Source organism: Rosa chinensis, chromosome 5, assembly GCF_002994745.2.
Source record: "Rosa chinensis cultivar Old Blush chromosome 5, RchiOBHm-V2, whole genome shotgun sequence".
NCBI lineage: Eukaryota > Viridiplantae > Streptophyta > Magnoliopsida > Rosales > Rosaceae > Rosa > Rosa chinensis.
Genome location: NC_037092.1, coordinates 85,605,313 through 85,632,125, shown reverse-complemented (window position 1 = coordinate 85,632,125; position 26,813 = coordinate 85,605,313). Strand labels below are relative to the sequence as shown.

The 26,813-nt window shown below is 40.1% G+C and overlaps 1 pseudogene; it reads left to right on the top strand.

Annotated features, from left to right (window-relative positions):
- The first annotated feature begins 5,162 nt into the window (after window positions 1–5,162).
- LOC112164354 lies at window positions 5,163–22,976 on the top strand (annotated as a pseudogene).
- Window positions 22,977–26,813: the final 3,837 nt, after the last annotated feature.

Sequence of the window (26,813 nt, the reverse complement as noted above, 5' to 3'; positions counted from 1 at the left end):
GCTGAAAGATACAGGGCATATAGGGACCTAAGAGAGCAAGAAGTGTACCTTGCAGAAGAAGAAGAAGATGGTGGAGATGTCAATCTCACCATAGAGGACTTCAAAGCTGAAGATGAAGTGCACATGGATGCAACAGACTTTGATTAGATTAGTCTTTTTTATTTTTCCAAGAACTTTTGTAATGGCAATTTGCCTTAGTCAATAAATGACAATTGTATTAACTCTTTCTTATGTGGCAGACCCAATAAAATGTGATGTCTAGGAAAGTCATTGAGATTATTGGTACTTAAGAGAGCCTCGCTCCACCAACATCTCTCTCTACTTTCCTGGTCATATTTGATTGGAGTTACCAAACGGATAGAGTGACTACAATGTGTCTTACTTTGATTTTATTTTGGATTAGACTTTGGAAACTTTGATGTAATCATTGGCTATTAATAAAGTGTCAATTCTTTCACTTAATGTCTTGGACATACCTTAATTCGAACTTTATTATATAAGAGCCAATGGTTTTCATGTGGAAACACATTATGAGAATGGACAGAGTTCCTTTGCATCACCTCTAATGACTACGGACATAAACGAGTATTAGAGAAACTTATGTGTCGCTCTAGTGGGTTGTATGCAACCACTATTTGAGTTATTGAATCCAACTATGTCATGAGAGACGACTTATGGGATTTTGACACATATAGGCTTTGACATGATGATCTGTGTATTAAAGACTTTACACGGACATCCATTTTCAGAACGAAGAAAAGTAAGAACCAAGAATTGGTTCGAGGAGCTGCACATGCGCCTCATGGCGCCATGATTGTGCAAAGATAGGCCATACATGGCCAGTGCCGCCTACCCCCTGCGGCAAATACATGGCATTGACGCCATAAACTCCTCTATCTACTTCTCAAGTCTATTGTGACACTATGGCTTCACCAAAACCTTTATTGGTTGATTATAAAGCTCATGTTTCATTCTGTAAAGCCTGTTATTTAGGATTGAGACCATCCTATGCAAAGGAGATTGAGGAAATAATTCCATTCTCACAAAGAATCTAAGGGAATTCTATGGATTTGATCAATCAACTTGCGGACCATATAGATGTTTTATGGTGTTGGTTGATACGCAAACACGCTGGTCACATGTTGTGACATTATCCACTCGTAATGCTGCTTATACTACACTCCTAGCACATAACATATGGCTACGGGCTCACTACCCAGATCATCCCATTCAGTCAATTTGACTTGATAATGCTAGAGAGTTTACATCGACAGTTTTCGATGACTATTGCATATCATTGGGTATTGATATCAAGTATTATATCCCCATGTACACACCCAATTGGTCTCGCGGAAAAGCCACCATTAAACTACTACGATGGTAGCCCGGACATTGGTAATGCGCACCAATATTTTCGCTTGGGTTATGCAATAACGCATGTAGCTATGCTAATTCGTCTACGACTCATAGCAGCCACTCAACTTTTATTTGCGTTACAGCTAGTGACTGGGTTCGAGTTTAATATCTCGTATTTATGCATATTTGAGTGTGCGGTTCATGTGCCAATTGCGTCGCCACAGCGCATCAACATGAGTCATTGCAACGAATGCATATATATATTTGTTGGACATGAGTCTCCAACTATAAGTCCGCTATGTAGAACCCTTGACAGGCGATCTCTATTTCGCTGGATTTGCGAATTGTCACTTTGATGAGACAGTCTTCCCGTCGTTAGGGGGAGATTAGAATGTCAATGTTCAACAGAAACGACAGGAATTGTCGTGATTTGTCCCCACTATGTCTCATCTTGATCCCCTAAAAGTGACGAGATCACATATACCTATTGCAAACATGCCTGCAAGGATTGATGTCCCCACAAGAGGACATGGTGCCACCCAGAGAAGATGGGTACTGCACCACTACCATGGATGGTAGAATGGTGACGCCACAAAGGTGGCATAATGGCGTCATAGGCCATGGGTTCCGCTAGAGAGAGTAGGAGACCCATAGGTTCGATGGATTCTCGCCCTAAGAAGAGAGCGAGTTTGGCACAACTTGATCCATTGATCATTGATACTCATAATCCGTCTCATGAGAATATTTTGGATTGTGGTTATGTCCAAGAGACATCGTTGGGGGACGCCTCAATGTTAGAACCAATTCCTAAGAATATAGAGATCTCTACGAACTACACTAATGTACATGAGGACGTGGAATTATTGAGACCAATGACATCGAACCTTACTCCGTTGAAGAATGCCAACGTAGAGAAAATTGGCCTAAATGGAAAGATGCGATCCAGGTTGAATTGGATTCACTAACGAAGAGGAAGGATTTCGGGCCTGAGATGCCAACACCTCCTAACATAAAACCTATTGACGTTAACAGGTCTTCGTTAGATAGCGTGATGAGAAAAAGAGATGGTAATCTCACCTTATGGCGCAAGGTTTCTCACAACGCCCTGGAATCGACTACGAGAAGACATATTCTCTCATAATGGATGTCATTGCACTCCACTACCTTGTCAGTTTGGTAGTTTCCAAATAACTGAACATGCAGCTTATGAATGTGGTCACTACGTATCTTTATGGGGGTCTAGATACGGACCATAATGAAGGTTCTTGTGGACTTCATTTACCCAAGTCAAGTGGCTCTAGACCACGGAGCGTATTTGCAACGAGGTTGAAATGCTCACTAAAATGACTACTTGATTGGGAAGGGATATGATGAACTATGCCCACGCGTTTCCATGACAAGTTCCGGATTTGCAATTGTCGCGGTTTATGTTGATAAACATAATTGGAACCCTTGAGAGTTAAGGAAAACCGCTGAACACTTGAAATCCGAGTTTGAGAGGAAGGACTTTGGGAGAACACGGTTTTGTCTAGATTCAGAACTTGTATACCGTGTCAATAGACATTTTTGATAAAGTCAAAGATGCACCATGGTTCTCCGTAGTCTTAGCCCTAAAAGGGATCCGTTTCGTCCCAGGGATGATGACGAAGACGTGTTAATAGCAAAAGTGCTTACTTATGTACAATAGGCGCATTATTGTACTTAGCACAATACAAGACCGGACATCTCAATTATTATGAACTTGTTGGCTAGATATAGCCCCGCGCCAACGCAACTCCATTAGAATGGTATAAAGACAATCTTTCGATATTTGAGAGGTACGATTGATATGGGCTTGTTCTATCCCTAGAGAGAAAAGAGACAACAGAAGTGTAGGATCAGACTCCACAAGGCAAAATGCCACATTCCGTGCTCCTCCTCCCCTCCATCGAAATGACAACAAGCATTTCTAAATATTGAAATGAACCAAATCCGATCAGAGGATAATGTAGCGGACTTATTTACTAAGTCGTTACCAAAATCCACCTTCGAGAAACATGTGAAGAGCATCGGATTGAGAAAGTTATCCGAACTCCCATGATTGTAGCAATCAGGGGGAGATATTGACATCAGGGGAGGCATGATGTCTACATGTTCGATCTCGAAGAGTGAAGGACGTGTTGTGCTCTTTTTGTCCTTCGACCAGGGTTATTTTTGTCCCACATGGTTTTTGTTACCTAACAAGGTTTTTAACGAAGCAACAATTAAAGCGTCATCACCAAGTTTGAGCGGCACAAGGGGGAGTGTTGAAGGATATCGACATAATGTGTGCCTCTTCAAACTAGGGTTTAGAGTTGTAATAGGAAAGTACCCTAGGTATACTAATTGTATTCCGATTCTGTTACCTTTTGTGTACTCTGTAAACTCCCTATATAAAGGGCTCCTATTATCAATAATAAACACAATTCTATTCTCCTACAACAGATGTTAATATGATTTTACAGGTTAAACCAGTACTCCAAAGTCCAAACTTGTAGTCTATTTTTAGGTCAAGATACCGTAGGACCATAAACACCAATAATTTCCTCAAGCTTTACCAATTGACTGGGCCCATGGAGCTGCAAGTGGAGAAATCATTGGTTGGTTCAAACCTTTTAATGTTATAAACAGCAACAAGTAAGTCCTGCTCCAAGAATAACTGATAAATAAACCTTTCAGTTTCAAGAATAACTGCTCCAATAGTTTACATGCTTGCCTGAGTCTACCTTTACTCTTTAGATAATAAAAAGAGTGTCTCATCGAAGCCGGGGAAATATACTCTCTTCTCTCATTCTCTGTCCAAAATTCTCTTCTCCAACTCTCCAAGGCAGAATACTTCTGGGTCTGTAACACTGAAGCTAATGGAATTCCATTACTTCCAGGTTAGAAACATAGTCTTTTAATTATTTCATATTTGATTTGATTGGTTTTTACACATTTTTGTTTTTCTTCTCTATATTTGCACATTTAAATTTTTGTTTTTCTTCTCTATGTTTGCATGTTTAATTGAAAGATGGCCTTGGCGATTATTGTGGTAATTGTGACATGGATCGGTGTCATAGCTACTATTAAGTGGATATGGACTCTAGTGAAGCATCGGTTGGGTTACATGGTTGAAAAGCATGAGCCAACATCGTAGGATAATCAAGAGTTCGTCAACATCGATGCCTCCAGACCTCTTCCTTCACCATCAGCTAAATCATCAGCAGCTCGTCGATGGAATTATGATGTGTTCTTGAGTTTCAGGGGTCCTGACACTCGCAAGGGTATTACATTTGAATTATATGATCGACTGCACAGGAGGGGAATTAAAACATTCATGGATGACCAAGATCTTCAAGTAGGGGATACTATTTCTCCCACTCTACTAAAAGCAATTGAAGAATCAAGGTTGGCAATTGTTGTTCTGTCCGAAAAGTATGCTTCTTCTACTTGGTGTTTGGAGGAACTTACAAAGATCTGTGAATGCATGAGAGACGACAACAGAATTCTTCCACTTTTTTATAATGTCGAGCCTACTGATGTAAGATATCAGAAGAGAAGTTTCGAAGAAGCTTTCACCAAATATGAAAATTCTAGGCGACATAGATCGGACTATCGGAGAAGGTCCAACAATGGAGAGATGCTTTAAACAAAGTGGCTCATTTATCTGGTTGGGATTCAAAGAAATACAAGTAAGCAGCTTGAGACCATCTTAATCAGAGTCATAATTGTTGTTTGGGATTGATTATTAATTTATGTTATGAGTATATTTGATCCCTAATTCTTCTTTTACGACTGAAAGAGAACTCATCGAAGACATTGTGGAATATGTCTGTAGTAAAGTACAACCTATTGCAATCAACATGGGAGATTTTGAAGAATTTGAAGCAACAAGACAAGCCATGAATATGGTTATGAAAGGGCTAGAAGATGAAGAGGTCACTGCCATTGGAATCTGCGGAATGGGAGGCGTTGGCAAGACAACCATGGTAAAACATGTCAGTGATCAAGCTCGAAAAAATGGAATCTTTCGTCATGTAATTATGGCTAATTTTTTTTTTGGTCTGAAATTCATCTATTGATAGCCAAGAGGCAAAAAGCATACAACCAAATGCACAAAACAACAAAAGTTCCAATGTCTATGACAAAAGAAGCCAAGACACAATAGGTATAAATACTAGTACTAAGGAGGACCAGGAAGACCATCACTAGTGAGAACCAATTGCATGGAGGTTGGAGGACCATTAGTCCAATACAAAGTGCACAACCTCACTTTGGCTAGCTTGGCCGCTGCATCAGCTGCACGGTTAGCTTCTCTTGAGATCCAAGACCAAGAAACGTGATGGAACTCATTTTTCAATCGGTGAAACTCTTGAAGCAAAGGATAGATTCTCCAATTGCCTCTCTCAATCTTCATATTAAGGGCATTAATTACCTCTTGGCTGTCACATTCCACATGAACGTTCAAAAGATGAAGCCTTGATGCCTCTGTAAGTCCTTGCACAACAGCGGCAGCTTCAGCTTCAATGGAGGAGTTATAATAGCCAAATAAACTGCAACCCAACAAAAGTGCCCCCTGAGCGTTTCTTATGACGACTCCGACACCAGAATATAGATTTGAGGCATCCCATGCTCCATCAACATTCACCTTTACAATAGGGTCAGTTGGTAGAGACCATCTTTGAGTAAGAGGGGGCAGGGTTGAGAGGGATATGGGGAATGGTGGACGGGTGTATGGTAGCTTCAAGATATTCAGAGGCCAAAACATTGCCCCTCACAATCGTATGGTCAGGTGAAGGGTTTACATTTTTATAAACAGCTAAGTATCTCTATAAACAGCTGAGTACCTCTGTAAACAGCTGAGTACCTCATCTTCCAAATTTCCCAAAGCAAGAAGCTTATATAAGTCATCACCCAACCCAATTGACTCTTAGGGACACTTGAGGAGTCAATGCAACTTGATAACCATCTGTCAAAGCTTGTAATTCTGTCTTTGTTGATAATGACTCCTAGAGCACACCCAAACCACACTCTCTCAACCCACGGGCAAAGTAATAAGTAGTGCTCCACAGTCTCCAATCCTTCACCGCAGAGTTTACACAAAGGGGTAGGAGTAATTTTCCTTCTAAACAGATTCCCAAAGGTTGGGAGGGCATTATTCAAAGCTCTCCAAAGAAAATTTGAAATTTTTGGAATTGTTTTCACTCCCCAGCAAAGCTTCCAAATTTTCGAATCCAGAGAGTGTGAGCTAGAAGCTTGATTTATGGGAGGCATTGTTGAGCTCTCCCTAATGCAATGATAACCAGTTTTGACACTATAATTTCCATCCTTCTCATGAGGCCAAATCAATCTGTCATCCTCTTCCGGATTAATAAGAGGAATAGCAGAAATAGCTCTTGCGTCCTTGTCAGTGATGAACGGAATGATGTGATCAATTTTCCAACTCCTAGTATCTTCATCAATCAATTCACTAACCTGAAGAGGGGTGAACCGATTACTAGTTAGTACTGGCTCAATCACTCCCAATTTAGAATTTGGAATCCATCTATCCTTCCAAACATCAACCATCTTCCCATTGTTTATCTGCCACCGAGCATTGGTGCTAATAACATCTCTTCCAACAAGGAGGATGCTCCAACCCCAAGAGGCTCTAGATCCCTTTGAGGCTTCCATTAAAGAACAGTTTGGGAAATAACAATGTTCTAAAAATCGGCCTAGGCGCTAGGCGGCAAGGAACCGCTCCGATTTTGGCCTAGGCGCTGGGCTAGGCGGTGGTGCTAGGCTGTGCTAGGCGGGGACTAGGCGGGCTAGGCGGTTCTAGGCGGAGCCTAGGCGGTCATAAACCCTAATTTATTCTATATTTTGACTATTTTTATATTTATAATTAATTTTTAGACTTTAAATATTGTCATTTATATTATTATATGTCATTAAAATAATTTAAAAATTAAAAAAAAAAAAACCGCCTAGTCCCCGCCTAGGCTCCCGCCTAGGCTCCCGCCTAGGCTCCCGCCTAGGCCCCTAGGCGCTAGTCCCTGGGTCACCGCCCGACTAGCGCCTAGCGTTTTTTAGAACCTTGGGAAATAACGAGCTTTAATGATCTTAACCCATAAAGCATCAGGATTATTTATGATCCTCCAACACTGTTTTGCTAGTAGAGCTTTATTAAAAGACTCCAAGTCACGAAAGCCAATCCCACCAACATCTTTCGGTTTACAAAGTTTTTCCCATGATAGCCAATGAATTCCCCTCTGACTATCATTTTTGTTCCACCAAAAGCGAGCAATATCAGCATTTATCGCTTTGCAAAGGGTAGTTGGCATCAGAAAACAAGACATAGGATAAACAGGCACTGCTGTTGCTACCACCTTGATCAGAACTTCTTTCCCAGCTTGAGACAAGAAAAGAGATTTCCAGCCATCAATTTTAGTACTAACCCTGTCACGAACATAAGCCAAAGCATCTCGTTTTGATTTACCCCAATGAGTAGGTAGACCTAGGTAAGGATCAGTGCTATTTCCAAGAGGTATACTGAAAACTTCGCCAATTGACTCTCTCAAATTAGAAGGGGTATTTGATGAGAAAAATAGAGAAGATTTCTCATAGTTAATGCTCTGTCCTGATGCAATGCAGTACTCACTCAAGATACTATTTAGGGCTTGGCAATTCCTGACATTTGCTTTGAGGAAGAATAGAGCATCATCTGCAAAGAGAAGATGTGTGAGCCCCGGACATCTAGTGCTAAGTTTAATCGCCTGTAGTCTACCATTCTCAATAGCATTCACGATATTCAAGGAAAGGACTTCACTAACAAGTAGGAATAAGTACGGGGAGAGGGGATCACCTTGTCGTAAACCTCTAGATGGATGAAAAAACTCACCTTGTTTACCGTTTATTCCCATTGAGAGAGACACAGTCTTAACACAGCTCATAATCAGACTAACCCATTTTGAACAGAACCCCATCTTGATCATTGTTTTCTCAAGAAAGTCCCACTCCACCCGATCATAAGCTTTATTCATATCAAGCTTCACTCCCATCTCCACATCTCTAGAAGAATTCTTGAGCCTCAAATAATGAAAAGCCTCATGATCAATTATCAGATTATCTTGTATCTGTCTTCCCGGGACAAATGCATTTTGCTGCTGAGAGATCAAATTAGGCAGGATAGACTTCAAGCGATTAGCTAAGATCTTGGAGAGGATCTTGTAAGAGTTATTGCAAAGGTTGATTGGTCTAAACTGATTGATCGTGTCAGGGTTGGGAACTTTGGGAATCAGTGTAACATTGATTCTGTTCAAGAAATTCAAAGGAAATTCTCCCCTGTAGAAAGAGTCAGCAGCCAAGTTAATTGTTTCATGAACAATGTTCCAATAATTATGATAGAAGAAACCTGGGAAGCCATCAGGGCCGGGTGCTTTTAAGTTACCAAGCTGGTGAGTGGCACATTTAATTATGGCTACTATATCACAAAGCCCTGACTTGAGAAAAATTCAAGGCCAATTGGCAGATCTGTTGGGCTTCGAATTCAAGGAGGAGACTGAAATTGGAAGAGCAGCTAGATTGAGTAAGGAAATAATGAGAAGAAATAAGATCCTTATAACCCTTGATGACATTTGGGAGAGGATGGATATATCAAGAATAGGAATACCTGTTGTGTTTTTGGCTCATTGATACAATCTGAAAAATTAGGATGTAGAATTCAAATCCAAGTCTAGAAAGGAAAGAGGTTTGCGCGCAGCTTTTCTATAAGTTCTAGGAAAGTTAGTCTTTCAAGTTCTATTAGGATTTGTATTATAGGCTTTGAAAAGCTTAGTCTATTAGGATTAGGAATCCTAATCCCATATTGTATCAGCAGCTCTATTTGCTATACATAGGAGCTGCAGGGGGTTTTCTGAGAATAGAAGACAGAGAGTGCAGAAAACTGAGAGTCAAGGTGATAGAGAGATAAGAACTAGTCTGAGGGGTTTGAGGGATCTGCAATACTTGTAAACACCTAAATTCTTCATAGTGCTAGTGAATCTCTCAAGAGAGATCACGAAGTGGACGTAGGCTAAAGTTTTGGCTGAACCACTCAAAAATCTGTTGTGTTGTTTCTGTTTTCAGTTCATCTATTATTCTGATTTTGCTTTAGTAAAACACAACGATCCTAAAGGGGCTTACACAATAAGTGGTATCAGAGCTTAGGCTCAAGGTGTTTTGCGATGGTGAACAGCAAAGTCATTGTTGAAGCAGGAGATGTGAAACTGTCCATTAAGCCCTTTAATGGCAAGGACAACTTCACGCTTTGGCAAAGGAAGATGAAGAACGTTTTGGTTCAGCAAGAGGTTGATGAGGCAATTGGAGATAAGCCTACAACAATGACTGAAGCAGATTATACGAAGAAGAATAAGAAAGCAAAGAGCTCCATTAAGCGGCATCTTGCTGATAATGACCTGCTTCATATTGGGGAGAATATGACTGCAAAGGAAGCATGGGAAAAGCTTGAAAGAGTCTATAGGGGTAAAACTATCAGCAGCAAGCTACTCTTGAAGGAACAGCTCTTTGGCCTCAAGATGGAGGAAGGGGATGATCTTAATGGTCACATATGCAATTTTCAGAATTGCATATCAAACTTGGAGAAGGGTGGAGCAAAGATGGATGATGAAGACACGGCTATCATGTTACTACATTCACTTCCACCTTCATTCAAGCACTTCAAAACCACCATGATATTCAAAGATACTATCACACTTTCTAAAGTGTGTGAGAACCTGGAATCTTATGTCAAAATGGACAAAGAAGAAGAAAGTTCTCAAGCACGGGGACTTCATGTCAGAGGCAAGGAGAGAGGAAGGTCCAGGAATAGAGGTGGTGGATTTGAAGAAAGAGGCAGGTCAACATCCAAGGGAAAAGGCAAAGAAAAGAAGAATGGTTGCTTCGAATGTGGTTCACTCGACCACTGGAAAAGGAATTGCAAACAATGGAAGGAGAAAAAGGCGCAGATGTTAGGAGAAAGCTCCAAGCCAGCCAATGTCGTTGCTGGAAATTATAGTGACGATGGAGAACTTCTCGCAGTAACAACCAGCTCCAGCGCACTTAAATATTGGACCTTGGATACAGCCTGCACATTCCATATGTGCACACACAGAGATTGGTACGACACATATGAAGAGAGGAACACCGGGGAAGTGTTGATGGGAGATGATTCACCTTGTAGAATCATGGGAATCGGAACAGTAAAGATCAAGATGCATGATGGAATTGTCCGAATGCTGGGAAATGTTAGACATGTCCCAAAATTAAGCAGAAATTTGATTTCATTGAGCACTTTGGATAGGGCTAGATTTGGGTATAAATCTGAAAAAGGACAGCTCAAGGTAGGAAAGGGACAAATGGTCTACATGAGGAGTGTGATGCAACCAGATAACATGTATAAACTTACGGGTTCTACGGTGGTCGGTGGAGCTGCAGTTTGTATAGAGGAAGACAAGACTGAGCTTTGGCATAAACGGCTAGGGCACATGAGTCAGAGAGGGTTGCAAGAATTACACAAAAGGGATCAGCTGGAAGGTGTAATGAGCTACAAACTTGAATTTTGCAAGTATTGCACACTCGGAAAGCAGACCAAGGTGACGTTCAATGTGGGCAGCAGTGAGAATAAATCCAAAGGAGTATTGGACTATATTCACACAGATGTTTGGGGGCCTACACCAACGAAATCAAAGGGTGGAGCCAGATATTTTGTCTCTTTCATAGATTTTTCGAGGAAGGTTTGGGTATATTTTATGAAAACTAAATACCAGGTTTTCACTAAGTTCAAGGAGTGGAAAGCTGAAGTTGAAAACCAAACAGGCAGAAAAATCAAGTGTTTGAGAAGCGACAATGGAGGTGAATATAGAGATAATCAGTTCTTACAGCTGTGCAAGGATGCCGGCATCACAAGACACTTTACTGTTAAGAAGACTCCCCAACAAAACGGTGTTGCAGAAAGGATGAACAGAACTCTCATGGAGAGAGAAAGAAGCATGAGACTTCATGCGGGGTTGCCTGAAACTTTATGGGCAGAAGCGGTTAATCATGCATGTTTTTTGATTAATAGATCACCTTCTAGGGCTATTAACTTCAAGTGTGCAGAGGAGGTATGGTCTGGAAAGCCAGTTGATTATTCCAACTTGAGAATGTTTGGCTGTAGTGCTTATGCACATATTCCCAGCGATGAAAGAACCAAACTGAAACCAAAGTCCCATGAGTGCTTGTTCATCAGCTTTGAAAAAGGGGTGAAAGGTTATAAGTTGTGGGATATAGTCAACGAAAAAAGGGTGATCAGCAGGGATGTAATCTTTGATGAGAAGACTATGCCATTGAATGAGGAGTTTAATAGCAAGAAGGAGAAGATGGCTGTTGTTGAAGAAGAAGCAATCAAGATTTCATTAGCTAAACCATCAGATGAAGATTCTCAAGTTCAGGTGGAGCAAATTGAGCAAGTAGGGAATGATCAAGGAGTTATTGAAGAAACAGAGCAGCAACAACAGTCACTAGTTAGGGCTCAGGTGGAGCAATCCCCACAGAGGGGTTGAAATTCCCCTATCCCACAAGCACCTGAGTCATTTAAAAGAAGCATAGCACTTGACAAACCTAAGAGGAATCCAAGAAAGATACAAAGGTTTGGGTTCGAACCAGAAGAAGATGTGAGTCATGCTCTGAGTATAAGTCAAGGAGATCCAACTACTTATCAAGATGCCATAGAAAGTGAAGAACGGGCAGGTTGGATTGGTGCTATGACGAAAGAGATGGAATCTTTGTATAAGAATTCCATGTGGGAGTTGGTTCCTAAACCCAAAGAAAGAAAAATTGTTGGCTGCAAGTGGGTGTTTAGGAAGAAAGAAGGACTACATGATGCTGATGCCATAAAGTATAAAGCACGTTTGGTGGCAAAAAGGTATTCACAGAAAGAGGGAGTGGATTATGACGAGATTTTCTCTCCGGTCTTCAAACACACTTCGATTCGGTTATTGTTGTCTATAGCAGCTCAGTATGATATGGAGATTGAGCAGATGGATGTGAAAACTGCGTTTCTTCATGGGGACCTTGAAGAAGACATTTATATGTCGCAGCTAGAGAGTTTTGTCGAAACAGGAAAAGAAGATCTGGTTTGTCGGTTAAAGAAGTCCCTATATGGACTTAAGCAATCACCAAGGCAGTGGTATAAGCGTGTCGACACATACATGTTGAAAATAGGCTACACAAGGTGCCTATATGACTGCTGCGTTTACTACCATATATTTCAAGATGGGGAGATTATTCTACTACTTTTGTATGTAGATGACATGCTAATTGCATGCAAGGACATGTCTAAAATTCAAGAGCTTAAGAAGAAATTGGGAGCTGAATTCAACATGAAGGATCTAGGAGCTGCACAAAAGATCCTTGGAATTGAAATAAGGTGGGATAGAAAAGCTGGTAAAATTTGGCTGTCGCAAGAAAAGTACATTATGAGGGTACTTGAATGCTTCAACATGGATGGAGCTAAGGTTGTTTCTATCCCATTAGCGGCACATTATTAGTTAAGTGCAAAGCAAAGGCCATCAAGTCAAAAAGAGATTGATGCGATGAAGGATGTTCCATATACAAGTGCAGTAGGGTGTGTCATGTATGCGATGATCTGCATAAGACCAGATTTAGCTCAAGCATTGAGCGTTGTATCTAAGTACATGTCAAATCCGGATAAGCCCCACTGGGAAGCAGTGAAGTGAATTTTGAGGTATTTAAAAGGGACTAGGTAGCTTGGAATCATGTTTGAGAGAAAACAAGAAGTAGCATGCGTGGCTGGTTTTGTTGACTCAGATTATGCAAGAGACTTAGATAGAAGGAGGTCCACAACAGGTTATGTTTTTACTTGTGGAGGAGGACTTGTGAGCTGCAAAGCAACCCTTCAAGCAGTCACAGCTCTATCTACTACTGAGGCAGAATATATGGCGTTAACAGAAGCTTCAAAGGAAGCTATTTGGTTGAATGGGCTGGCAAGTGAATTTGGAATTCACCAAGAAGGCGTGGTAGTGAAGTGTGACAGTCAAAGTGCCATTCATTTGGCAAAGAATCAAGTGTTTCATGCAAGGACGAAACACATTGATGTTCGCTATCACAGGATCAGAGATTGGGTAGAATCTGGAAATATTATTGTGGAGAAGGTTCACACAGATGACAATGCTGCAAATTGTCTTACCAAGCCCGTTGCTGTAGAGAAGTTCAAGCATTGCTTGATCTTGCTCAGTGTCACAACATGTTGAGTTGTGGTGGAGCACCTCCTCACTTGAGGTGTGTTGAGGCAAGAAGAGTCTTGCCAAGGTGAAGGTTCTTGAAGGTTTGTTCGGGATTACTTCAAGAGGTTCAAGACATCCTGAAAGTTGCAGCAATCGTTTTGGTATCAACTCACCAAGGTGGAGATTGTTGTGTTTTTGGCTCATTGATACAATCTGGAAAATTAGGATGTAGAATTCAAATCCAAGTCTAGAAAGGAAAGAGGTTTGTGCACAACTTTTCTATAAGTTCTAGGTAAGTTAGTCTTTCAAGTTCTATTAGGATTTGTATTATAGGCTTTGAAAAACTTAGTCTATTAGGATTAGGAATCCTAATCCCATGTTGTATCAGCAGCTCTATTTGCTATAAATAGGAGCTGCAGGGGGTTTTCTGAGAATAGAAGACAGAGAGTGCAGAAAACTGAGAGTCAAGGTGATAGAGAGATAAGAACTAGTCTGAGGGGTTTGAGGGATCTGCAATAAGTACTTGTAAACACCTAAATTCTTCCTAGTGCTAGTGAATCTCTCAAGAGAGATCACGAAGTGGACGTAGGCTAAAGTTTTGGCTGAACCACGCTAAAATCTGTTGTGTTGTTTTTGTTTTCAGTTCATCTATTATTGTGATTTTGCTTTAGTAAAACACAACGATCCTAAAGGGGGCTTACACAATAATACCTAGCTACGAGCCTATGAGGAATTTCAAAAGTGCAATTCCAAAGTCCTACTCACCACAAGGATATGGAATGTCTGTCATGTCATGAGATGCCAAGAAAAGATCACCCTCAATATCCTATCAAAAGAGGATTCTTGGACATTGTTTGTGAGAAATGCAGGAACGTCTTTTGAATCCACCAATTTTGAGAATGTAGCGAGGAAGGTAGCTGGAGAATGTAGGGGTCTACCGATTGCATTGATAGCAGTTGCAAGGGCACTCAGAGTCTGATGTAGGACGAGAATGGACCCAGTTTAGCCGAAAAATCATAAAAGTAAAGAAGCAGTGTAGAATCAAGAAGAGTGATTGGAAAATAGGTAACTCACGCGTAATCAGGTTACTAGCTGCTGGAATATTAAAGAAGATTTGGTTTTGGACTTTTCGGGTTTCTCGTGTGAAAAGTCAGGTTTTGATTTTGATTTTGAATCAGATTTGACTAACTTTTGGCCAGAATGTCCGTTTGAGACGCATGATAGCTTTCCAGAATGGGAACGACGAGATCTTCAAGACTCACTTTAGTGAGCCCTATCAGATTTAGGCCAAAATGTATCGTCTTAATTATCCGATTCGCGATTTCATATTTTTAGGCTAGTTTTATATTCTTTTTATTTTAGGTTTTCTAGTTTATTTTGGATTTGTTTTTTTTTAATCCGTGGGCTTTAGGGTTTCATTGTTAGTCGCCCTAGGGTTTATTTTCTTATAAATAAGCCGCCTTAAGGCTGCAGAACGTATCTTTCATCTTTTATCAATAAAATTGAGATTATTCTCTTTTATCTCTGGTGGACTCCAGAATCTTTTGCTTAGGTTTATTGCTGGTAAACCTAGTTATCAATCCGACTGCGTCAGGTGGTATCAGAGCAGGTCTTCCCTGTCTCTTTTATTTGCCTTCGTAGCAATGGGTGAAGTCACAAAATCGGATATCGAAGCTCTCACGCCAGCGTTTACCGCTGCCATCAACACCATGAACAATCGGGTGGACGAGCAAATTGGAGAAATTCGTGGGTTGTTGGGAGAGAGAAACAACCACAATAACAACGATCGGAATAGAGGCAGGGAAGGAGGCCAGCGAGTTAGGGCTCCACGTAGAGAGGTTGTTGTTCATACTTCAGAATCTGAGTCTGAAGAAGAGATTGTGCAATATGAACCACAAGGACAAGCTGACCAAGATTACAAAGTCAAGGCCGAAATTCCTTTCTTTTCGGGCAACTTAGGTGTAGAAGATTTTCTAGATTGGCAGGTTGAAGTGGATAGATTCTTTGAGACCATGGAGGTTCCAAAACACAAGCAGGCTAAGATGGTTTCTCGGAAGCTAAAAAAAGATGCTGCTTATTGGTGGGATCAATTGCAGAGTTCTCGTCAGAGGCAAGGAAAAGAGCGTGTTCAAACATGGAGGAAGATGAAAGGTCTTCTTAACGAAAATTTTTTATTTGCAGCTCGATTGTATGCAGCTAAAATAAAAAGAAAATAAATCCAATGAGAAGTCCTCCTGAATAAAGGACAAGAATAGGTAGACAAATCATCTTCTTGAAGGCGGAGTTCCTCCTGTTCTTAAAGAGTTTTACGGGCGTTTGAGACGCATGATAAACCTCAAATAAAAATAGATAGACAAAAGAGAATCACACGCTCGTTCATCCTTTCAAGCTTGATTTTAATTTTGTGTGACTCCCACTAAAATAAATATGTGTTGTCTTTGCAAAAACCACCTTTGACGCTTTCATGCCATGGTATTCCAAAAAGCACATCAGTGTCGTCCATGTCGATCACATGACAAGTAATCTCTTCTTTATAAAATTTTCCCATAGAGACAGGAACTTGAATGAGCGTGTGAGCTTTGTTGTTGAATGAGACTCAGCTAGGTGATCCTCTGTTCTTGAATGAGCGTGTTCCAGAATCCTTTTCTGCATGCCAAGGGTACAACCACGCTGCAGAGAGCAGAAAACGCTTTTATTTGAGCCCGTAAACCCTAGCCGCCCGTAAACTAGGGCTGGGCTCGGGTCGGGTCGGGCCGGGCGCGAAAATTAGTGAGACCGAGACCGAACCCGAAAATGTCGGTTCGGGCCGGTTCGGTCTTTTTGTAAACTGAAAACCGACAGAAACCGAACCCATTCGGGCCGGTTCGGTTTTCGAGCTTTTTCGGGCTTTTTTGGGCCCAAACATTTATTTTCAGTTTTCCACCGAAAAACAAAAACGAAACATTTTTTTTTTCCTTTTCTAATGCCCAACACCACATCATTGTATATGTTACATGTGATCAAGATAAAGATTTCATTTAGCTACAAAATTAAAGGCCACCAGCAGCCACGGGGCCCCTAGATGGGTCTCTTTCTGGCAACCTAATATAAGGTGTGTCACTGTGTTGTAATATATAAATTGTAAAGTATCACAAGAATATAACTATCCTAATGGAAACTACAAGGGAACCTTTCTAGGTTGTACATTGGAACGTTTTACAAGTCATCCTGCAAAGAAAATAGAAAGGAAAACTTATGTAAGGAAAACTTTTGGGTCGGTTCGGGCTTTCGGGCCCTGAAAATATGGAACCCGAGACCGAACCGATTACATGAATATGGAACCCGAGACCGAACCGAACCGAAAATTTCTATTCTAAAACCGAACCGAATCGGGCTTTTTTCCTCTGTTCGGGTCGGGTCCTCGGTCTTTCGGGTCCGGACGCCCAGCCCTACCGTAAACTGGGTTTCATGCATGCCTAATTGTGTTCAAGATCAACCCAATGAGAAGTCATTGCCCATTCCTTTTCAAGTGGGGGAGTTCAAGTTTCAAGATGTTTATTCTAAACTTGTCTACGGTATTGGATTCATGGTGATACCTTTTAATTTCGAGAATATTGAAGTTGATAGCTTATCATGTTTTATTTCTAATAATGATCGAGCTATATTCAAGAGGAACTCGAGGTCGAGTTCTTTTCAAGTGGAGGAGACTGATGTAGGACAAGATTTCAGTCAATTTCAACAAAGAATCTCGAAAAGAAAGAAGCGTCTACACATTAAGAAGAATGATTTGAATATTGAAAATTGGTATTTAAATAGGCTTCTTAATGATGGAATTGATCATAAATTACTCTTTTGGATATATCGGGATTCTCGAGCGAAATCTTGGTTAGGATTCCAAATATATGTTTGCGTAATATTCTTTAATATCTAGGATTATATTTCCGATTTTTATTTAATTAGGTTTCCTAGTTTTAGTCTATAATAAATTGTTCTTTTGTTTTCTAGTTGTATTAGGTTTATTCTATGTGCCCTATATAAGACACCTCTTCGATTGTAATATTCATTCAAGTTATCAATAAAAACCAAATCTTAGAGAAGTTTCTCTATTTTTCTTACGGCTGTGCCCGTAATTGCTAGTGGATTCTAGCTCATCTCATATGGCTTTCAACGCTTGACGAAGCCTCTTACTATCGTGTTCACGCTTCCCGCATCATTTGGTATCAGAGCGGGTATCGCCCGCTCCTTAGCAGACGACGATCCAAGGGAGAAGTTCACTACCACCAACCTCAACGACGCTGGTCGTAGAGTATCTATCAAAGAAAGTTTCGTTGAAGAGGAATATGCCAAGGGATTCGCCCTAGGACAACCTCATCAATCCAAAAAAAAAAAAAAAAAAAAAAGAAGAAACATGGAACATTGGATATTTACAACGCCGGATTACGACGACTTCCGAACTACATGTGTCATCAAAGACAAGGTATGCTCTGTAATAATTGACAGTGGTCTACGAGAGAATTTTGTAGCAAACAAAGTTGTAGATTATTTTCAATTACCGATAGTGAAGCTGAGTGATCCGTACCGGATTCCATTTGGAGAGGATGAATATGCACAAGTAACAGAGGTTTGTAAAGTTCCTGTCTCTATGGGAAAATTTTATAAAGAAGAGATTACTTGTCATGTGATTGACTTGGACGACACTAATGTGCTTTTTGGAAGACCATGGCATGAAAGCGTCAAAGGTGGTTATTGCAAAGACAACACATATTTATTTAGGTGGGAGTCGCACAAAATTAAAATCAAAACCTGACTTTTCACACGAGAAACCCGAAAAGTCCAAAACCAAATCTTCTTTAATATTCCAGCAGCTAGTAACCTGATTACGCGTGAGTTACCTATTTTCCAATCACTCTTCTTGATTCTACACTGCTTCTTTACTTTTATGGTTTTTCGGCTAAACTGGGTCCATTCTCGTCCTACATCATTAATGATGTAGGACGAGAATGGACCCAGTTTAGAATAAACATCTTGAAATTTGAACTCCTCCACTTGAAAAGGAATGGGCATTGACTTCTCCTTGGGTTGATCTTGAACACAATTAGGCATGCATGACATGGATATCGGTGTGATGAATGAATCAGCTTCCGTGTCCTTAATGAGTTTCTCTTCAATCTTCAAAGTGCCTTCTTCATGTTCCTTTTCACACACCTCAGGATGGTCATTCTTGATGTTCATCCTTTCAAGCTTGATTTTAATTTTGTGTGACTCCCACTGAAATAAATATGTGTTGTCTTTGCAAAAACCACCTTTGACGCTTTCATGCCATGGTATTCCAAAAAGCACACCAGTGTCGTCCATGTCGATCACATGACAAGTAATCTCTTCTTTATAAAATTTTCCCATAGAGACAGGAACTTTACAAACCTCTGTTACTTGTGCATATTCATCCTCTCCAAATGGAATCCAGTATGGATCACTCAGCTTCACTGTCGGTAATTGAAAATAATCCACAACTTTGTTTGCTACAAAGTTCTCTCGTAAACCACTGTCAATTATTACAGAGCATACCTTGTCTTTGATGACACATGTAGTTCGGAAGTCGTCGTAATCCGGCGTTGTGAATATCCAACGTTCCATGTTTTTTTTTTTTTTGGATTGATGAGGTTGTCCTAGGGTGAATCCCTTGGCATGTTCCTCTTCAACGAAACTTTCTTTGATAGATACTCTACGACCAGCGTCGTTGAGGTTGGTGGTAGTGAACTTCTCCCTTGGATCGTCGTCTGCTAAGAAGCGGGCAATACCCGCTCTGATACCAACTGACGCGGGCGGAAGTAACCTGATTACGCGTGAGTTACCTATTTTCCAATCACTCTTCTTGATTCTACACTGCTTCTTTACTTTTATGGTTTTTCGGCTAAACTGGGTCCATTCTCGTCCTACATCATTCATTGGATTTATACGCCCAAATCTTAAACTGGGTTTGAGCCCTATCAGATTTAGGCCAAAAGACTCAGCTTTGTTGTTGAATGAGCGTGTGATCCTAGTTATCAATCCTCTGTCCTTTACGGGCGGCTAGGAGAGTTGATGGAGAATCTGTTCTACATCAGATGGCGGTCCTTTATTCACCATGAATCCATTTCCGATTTTCGGCTAAACTAGGCATGCATGATACCACCTGACGCAGTCGGATTGATAACTAGGTTTACCAGCAATAAACCTAAGCAAAAGATTCTGGAGTCCACCAGAGATAAAAGAGAATAATCTCAATTTTATTGATAAAAGATGAAAGATACGTTCTGCAGCCTTAAGGCGGCTTATTTATAAGAAAATAAACCCTAGGGCGACTAACAATGAAACCCTAAAGCCCACGGATTAAAACAAAACAAATCCAAAATAAACTAGAAAACCTAAAGTAAAAAGAATATAAAACTAGCCTAAAAATATGAAATCGCGAATCGGATAATTAAGACGATACATTTTGGCCTAAATCTGATAGGGCTCACTAAAGTGAGTCTTGAAGATCTCGTCGTTCCCATTCTGGAAAGCTATCATGCGTCTCAAACGGACATTCTGGCCAAAAGTTAGTCAAATCTGATTCAAAATCAAAACCTGACTTTTCACACGAGAAACCCGAAAAGTCCAAAACCAAATCTTCTTTAATATTCCAGCAGCTAGTAACCTGATTACGCGTGAGTTACCTATTTTCCAATCACTCTTCTTGATTCTACACTGCTTCTTTACTTTTATGGTTTTTCGGCTAAACTGGGTCCATTCTCGTCCTACATCAGAGTCGGAGATAAAGACTTGGTGGAATGGGAAAGAGCAGCTCAACGACTAGAGAAGTCACAAACTGCCAACCCTGACAATAAAGGAGATGCATCTGAATGTATAAGATTAAGTTATGATTACTTGAAAGATGAGGATTACAAGTCATGCTTCTTGCTCTGTTGCTTATTTCCAGAAGACTATGACATCCAAATTATGTGATAGGGAAAGGATTGTTTAGAGAAGCTGAGACCATCGAAGAAGCCAGAGGAACAACAAATTTGGTGGTTGCGCACCTGAAATATTGTAGCTTGCTTTTGGATAGTGAAGAAGATGGATGTGTAAGAATGCATGATGTCATCCGGGATACAGCCATGATAATTGTAAAATCTAGAGACGGGCATGGGTTTTTGGTAAAAGCTGGGTCTGGTTTAAAGCATTGGTCATGTCGATTACATGAAGACTACTCTGCAATCTCACTAATGAAGAACGAAATTCGCAAGCTACCTGAAGAGCTGGTATGTTCAAAAGTCCAGATTTTATTACTACAAGAGAATGCTGATTTAACTGAGATTCCAGAAAAATTTATCCAAAGTGCAAATGAACTAAGGGTCTTAGATGTTGGCCTCACTAGTGTTTTATCACTACCCCAATCATTGAGTCTCCTATCAAACCTCCAAGCTTTGTATTTAGATTTTTGCAAGAAAAGAGTTGACATTTCCATAATTGGAAAACTTACTAAGTTTGAGATTCTTAGTATGAGAGGTTATCCTGTTAAGGAATTGTCGAGAGAATTGTGGAGAGAAGAAGGAAAATTGACTAATCTAAGGATGTTAGATGTCGGTGGTGTTAGTTTGGTGGGTGGAGGTATTGTCACAATTCCCTCTAAAGTGATATCAAAGTTGCATAGATTAGAAGAACTGTACATGCTGTACTGTGGATTTGAGGACTGGGCAAGTCGAGTTGAGGGAGAAGGAGAAGAAACATATATTAGCTTTGATGAGTTAACTGGTTTATCAAATTTGAAAATTGTGCAGGTTTGCATATCTGATGCAAAATGCATCCCGAAAGAAGTTGAGGTCGAACCAAATTGGGTTTACTTTGATATACGTATCGATGGCTGGTCAAGCAATCCATACAAGCGAAATGTTCCTAACTCAAGATCCTCGTCTCTTAACACAACCATCAGTAGCTTACCAGACTGGTTTGTCAATGTGGTAACAAAGAAATCAGAGAAGCTACTGTATGAAGAAGACTGCAAAGGGTTAAGTAACATTCATATGGAATATGACCATGGGAGGTTACATGGACTGAAGCATCTCTCTGTAATTGGTCCCAATAAGAGCTTGAAAGAGTTAATGAACACAACAACACGGATTAAACAAGAACCTGTGTTTGAGAACTTGGAAGAGTTGCATCTTAGTCGTCTGGACTGCATGAAGGAGTTGTGTGTTGGTGACTTACCACCTGGTTCTCTATTCAATGTGAGTTATTGAGGATCTGTGATTGTCGTAACTTGGGGAATGTACTGTTGCCTTCAAAATTGTTGCAGAGGCTACCAAATCTGGAAATAGTATATCTTTATAGAATATGTGTTTGGATGCGAAGGGTTTGAGCCAGAACATTCAAAATTGAGAGAAGTGGCATTGTTGGAGCTAGATGCAGTAAGAAGCATATGTAATGGTCCGGTTGCCCGTGCTATGTTCCGGACTCTTAAAAGTTTGTTCATTTACTGTTGTAAGTCTTTGGGAAGCCTCTTCACATCTGATGCAGCGCAATGTCTTTTACAATTGGAAGAGCTTTGGGTAGAGAATTGCCCTTTGTTGGAAAGAATAATTGAAACAAGCAGGGAAACAGTTAATGACAACAATAAGATTGTTCTTTCAAAATTAAAGAATTAAGTTAGTCTTGAAGGAACTTCCTGTGTTGAACAGTGGAAGTGCTACTACTGATATTGATATCGAGTGTCTTTCATTGGAACACTTGTATGTGAAGGACTGCCCCCATTTGTCATTTCCAACCTCTGCTTCGGACTATTTCCACAGCAGGAACGAAGTCCAACTCAATGATCAACAGTAGCACGACGTTCTATATCGCAGGTATGCTGCTAGCTGTGTGACCTGTGTCATAAAACTTTATTTACGTCATTTCCCTTTCAGTCTGCCTATAAAATTCTGGCCAATATGCTTCCAAACACATTATATTTGGAAGGAGAAGTGCATTTGGATCACTTTCATTTTAATTAGATTTATCAAGTTACTCTGATCTTGCATTTAGAGTAGCTTTTGCCTTTAAATTTCTGCTGGCAGCTCATCTCTTCCCATTAGATCATGGAGTGCAATATAAACAATATGGAGACATTTATTATATTGTTGGCTCATTTACTTCTCTTTTAAATGTTAGAAATTTGGAGTCCAACATTGGAAAGCTGATTCATGGAGAAGAAACATAAAGAAATCTTTAACGTCCCAGAAGAAGCTAGCTACCTCAATCGGCTGTTGAATGTGTACTATGTAACTATATATCCGTGTCAATAACTTTTAGACATGTTGCTTCTGTATGCTCTTTCATTCCATCAACATAATCAAAAACAGTTCTTGTTTTGTTTTACTTCTGTTATCAAGAACATTTCCCATGTAGCTGTAGGGTAATAATTAATAGCTTCATGCTTTAGAACAGTATCTGCACTCTGTTGTTGGTTACCCCAGTATCTTTCATTTTCATTTTTCCTTTGCATCTTTTGTTTGTAGTTTGATGTCCTCCTCAACATGCTTATAATCTTCATATAAAAAAAAATTTGATGAATGTAGTTGAATCAACTTAGAAAACTTCATCATGCCTTCTATAAAATCTGTTTGGAAATAGTTTAAAATTCTTGTACTTATTTGTAACCTTTTCACACAACTGTAGGCTACCATTGCAGTTTTTCACATGAGACTGTCCTCCAGACTGCAATCAACTTTTTGAAGAACATCTTAGAGAGCACTACTTGTGAATTGTATAATTAGAAGCGGGTTGTGTAGGAATGTATTATAAGGTTGTACTAAATTTAGGAGAATTTAGGAAATAGGAGAATGCATGGTTAAATTTAGACATAACTACTTAGAAAGATGTGCTATATTAATCGAGAATTTATTAGTTGAATTTGCCTAATTTAGCTATTGAACTTACTGTGCCATTACTAGGACTCAATTGAGTCAATTCTGATTTTATATCTTGCTTTGCACTCTTCCTAGCTAGCAGAGGAATCCCAGAAGATGTCCAAATAGCAGACTTAATAGGTAACAGTATGGGTTTGAGAAACGATTGTTACGAGATATCAACACAATGGAAGATGCTGAAGTTATAGTGAATTCAGTGGACGGTATATGGAGCCATGTCGATCAATTGCACCGTCTGATGAAGATGCCCATGGCCAAACAATGCAAATGAATGCTACTCTGCAATGTCACTAACATGAAACCAAAATCACAAGTCTGTCTTCTCTTCTAGCTTTTGCAAACTAATAACTGTTGGAACATATTCATTCAGTCTTTTTCCGGGTTGTGTTTGTTAATGGAAGTTAAAGAAAGTAAGAAAGCTGACTCTGGACTCACTTGGAAATACAGAATGATTATGAAATCATGTTGACATCGAACAGTAATTTACCAATTTTTCTAGTCAAGTAGTTCAAAATGGGTAAAATTGAATGACCACACACGTAAAACTGATCTTTGGGCCTAATTGGAATGGCCAGGCCCAACCCCATGAGTCGGGTCTTAGTCTCAGTCATTCGGATTACCCGATACCCGAATTGCGACACTTCTTTTCAAGTTTCAACATCAAAAGTCAAAACTGAGATGAAAGATGGCGCGCAGAACTGGCGGCTCCACCCGACGCTCCGGTTATGCGCGTGGACCTCGCTTATCCCTCACCTCGACTCTCATCTTTTCCTTAATCGCTAGTTTTCTGTGTAGAATTCTGTTCCTTTTCTTTGGTGCCTTGGTGGGTTTCTTCTTATTTTGTAGAAATTATGAAAATTTAGTTTTGGTTTCTTCGATTTCTTCTTGAAGATGATTGAAAAGTTGGAATTTTACTATTGTACTTTATTGCTCTACAATTGGGATTGGTTTGGCTCGGTAGTTCTTTTAATGATTGGGGCTCAGTAATTCTGTGTTCATTTTCATGTGCTTATTGGATTCCTTATTGGCAAAGTTTGGAATTTTTTTGGAATGAAATTTGGTTCTTTTCTTCAAAGTATTTGTGTCTTGTTCTAGATAGTGGGGAAGTTGGAAATTTTTAGGACTGAACTAGTTGATTGTTCCTCAATGGAGTGTGAGGTTGTGCTTGATGAGTGGTTTGATTCAGTGGGTTAAGGATTGGTGATAAATTTACTAGTGCTTTGATCGATCAGATACTAGTGCTTCTCAGTTTTTCTCTTTGATTAGCCACCCTTTATTTCAGAGGCTCTTGCATCTTCTTGATGAAGAATATGAGCAGAATATTTTAAGTCAAGATTTGGAAAGTAATTTAAATAAATCTAGGCTTTTATTATTAGGATTGTTTCTTTAGGATTCTTTTAAGCATAGGGATATTCCTAGTTATTCTAGAATTGTCTGAGCCTCCCTATATATAGAGGCCTTTGTAGTCTTTTATTTTCAGATTTGAGTTAATAAAAATTGAAAGCTTTTGCTTCTATCCGGGTTTGTGTGATGCAACCTAACCTTAGGTGTGATGCCTAAGTCCTCTGGGTGTGATGCCTAGAAACCCTACTACTGTGATGCTAGTAGCCTTATCCTAGAAACTTACTGGTGTGATGCTGGTGGTTCTATTCTTTTTTTCTTAACTTTCTTATTCTAAATCCCTTTTCTTCTTAAAAAAAACAAGAACACAGCAACCAAATCCAAGAGTACTCAAACAAACCCTAGTTCTACAGTTCTTTGCGACTGGTCCTGCATCACTTCTATTCTTGGTGGTTTTTTTCTTACCCTTTTTATTAGATGATAAAGAATTCAGAATTAGGGGGATAAAATTGATTCATGGTATTTTTTATTTTTTATTTTGTTGGCATGTCACTCATAATATTGACATTTCTTCACTTTGTTAATTTGTGTAGAATAGCTGTAAATCTTAGGTAATTATGATTCTTATTTATTTAGGTTATCATGTAATTATAGGAATGATTGTTTCCTATTAGGGTTAGACTACTCCTCTTGTCCTTGTATATATACCCCTTTGTGGGATGAATAGAAATTATTGAAAACCCTAAAATCAAAGTATTCTTTTCTACTTGGTATCAGAGCAGGTTCAATCCTTTGAACTTGCCTGCATCCTTTGAATCCTGAATCCCAAAGCACACCACAAACCGCTGCGTACCGCCACCATTAAAATCAAGCCATCCCTGAATTTTTTGAAACCCTAGAGAAACCAAACCTGAAAAAAAAAAAAAAAAAAAAAACAAACCCCAAATTCCTCAATGGCCGGACCTGCAATTGAAGGCGAACAGTCAAATCCCGAGAAGACAATGGTGTCATCCTCACCGATCATCCATCACCACTACACCACCCAACAAGACAACTCTGCTTTCCCCACAAGTGTTGTCTTGAATGAATCCAACTACACCATATGGGCTCCTCTTATGAGAATGCGCATTGGAGCACGAGGGAAGGTTGGTTATCTGACCGAAGTAAAGGCTTAACCCGCCATGAATTCTGCAGAGTATGAAGCTTGGGCCACGGACAATGAAAAGGTGAAAAGTTGGCTAATTGACTCCATGGAATCCTCTCTCATGAACCGGTATATTCGTCTTCCTACTGCAAAAGATATTTGGGAAGCTGTAGAGAAAACCTTTTATGATGATTCTGATGAAACCCGAATCTTTGAGTTGAATAAAAAGTGTTTTGAAGCAAAGCAGAATGGAAGGCCCATTCCGACCTACTACAATGAGTTAGTGGCAATGTTCCAGGAGATTGATCAAAGGGTGGCCTCTCAACATGATAATGTTGCAGCTGTCGTTCAAGAAACTTCAGCAATGTCCCGGATGCGTGTTCACTTGTTTTTGAGTGGACTTGACCCAGAGTATGATCAGGTGCGTGGAGAAATCCTACGCAAGGAGCCTAAATTCTCCTTGGAGCAGAGCTATGCTTACATTCGCAAGGTGCAATCAGAGAAACAAGCTATGGGGCGTTCGGTACCTACCGAATCTTCTGTTATGGCCGTTCAACGCCGACCAGGTCCTCCTCCAGGCTTCTCAGGTCCTTCTCCACGCCGTCCTCATGACAAACCAAACCCATACGCAAACAAAAAATGTGTTTTCTGTGGGGAAGTAGGTCATACCAAGGAGCGGTGCTATGAAGTGATTGGCTACCCTGATTGGTGGGACTTCACCAGGAAACCGCAAAAGAATCCGGGCAAGGCGGCTATTGCTACTACAGAGGAAGAGCATCTCGACAATGCCTCCGCTAATGTAGCGCAGTCAGGTATGAAGGGTAAGGC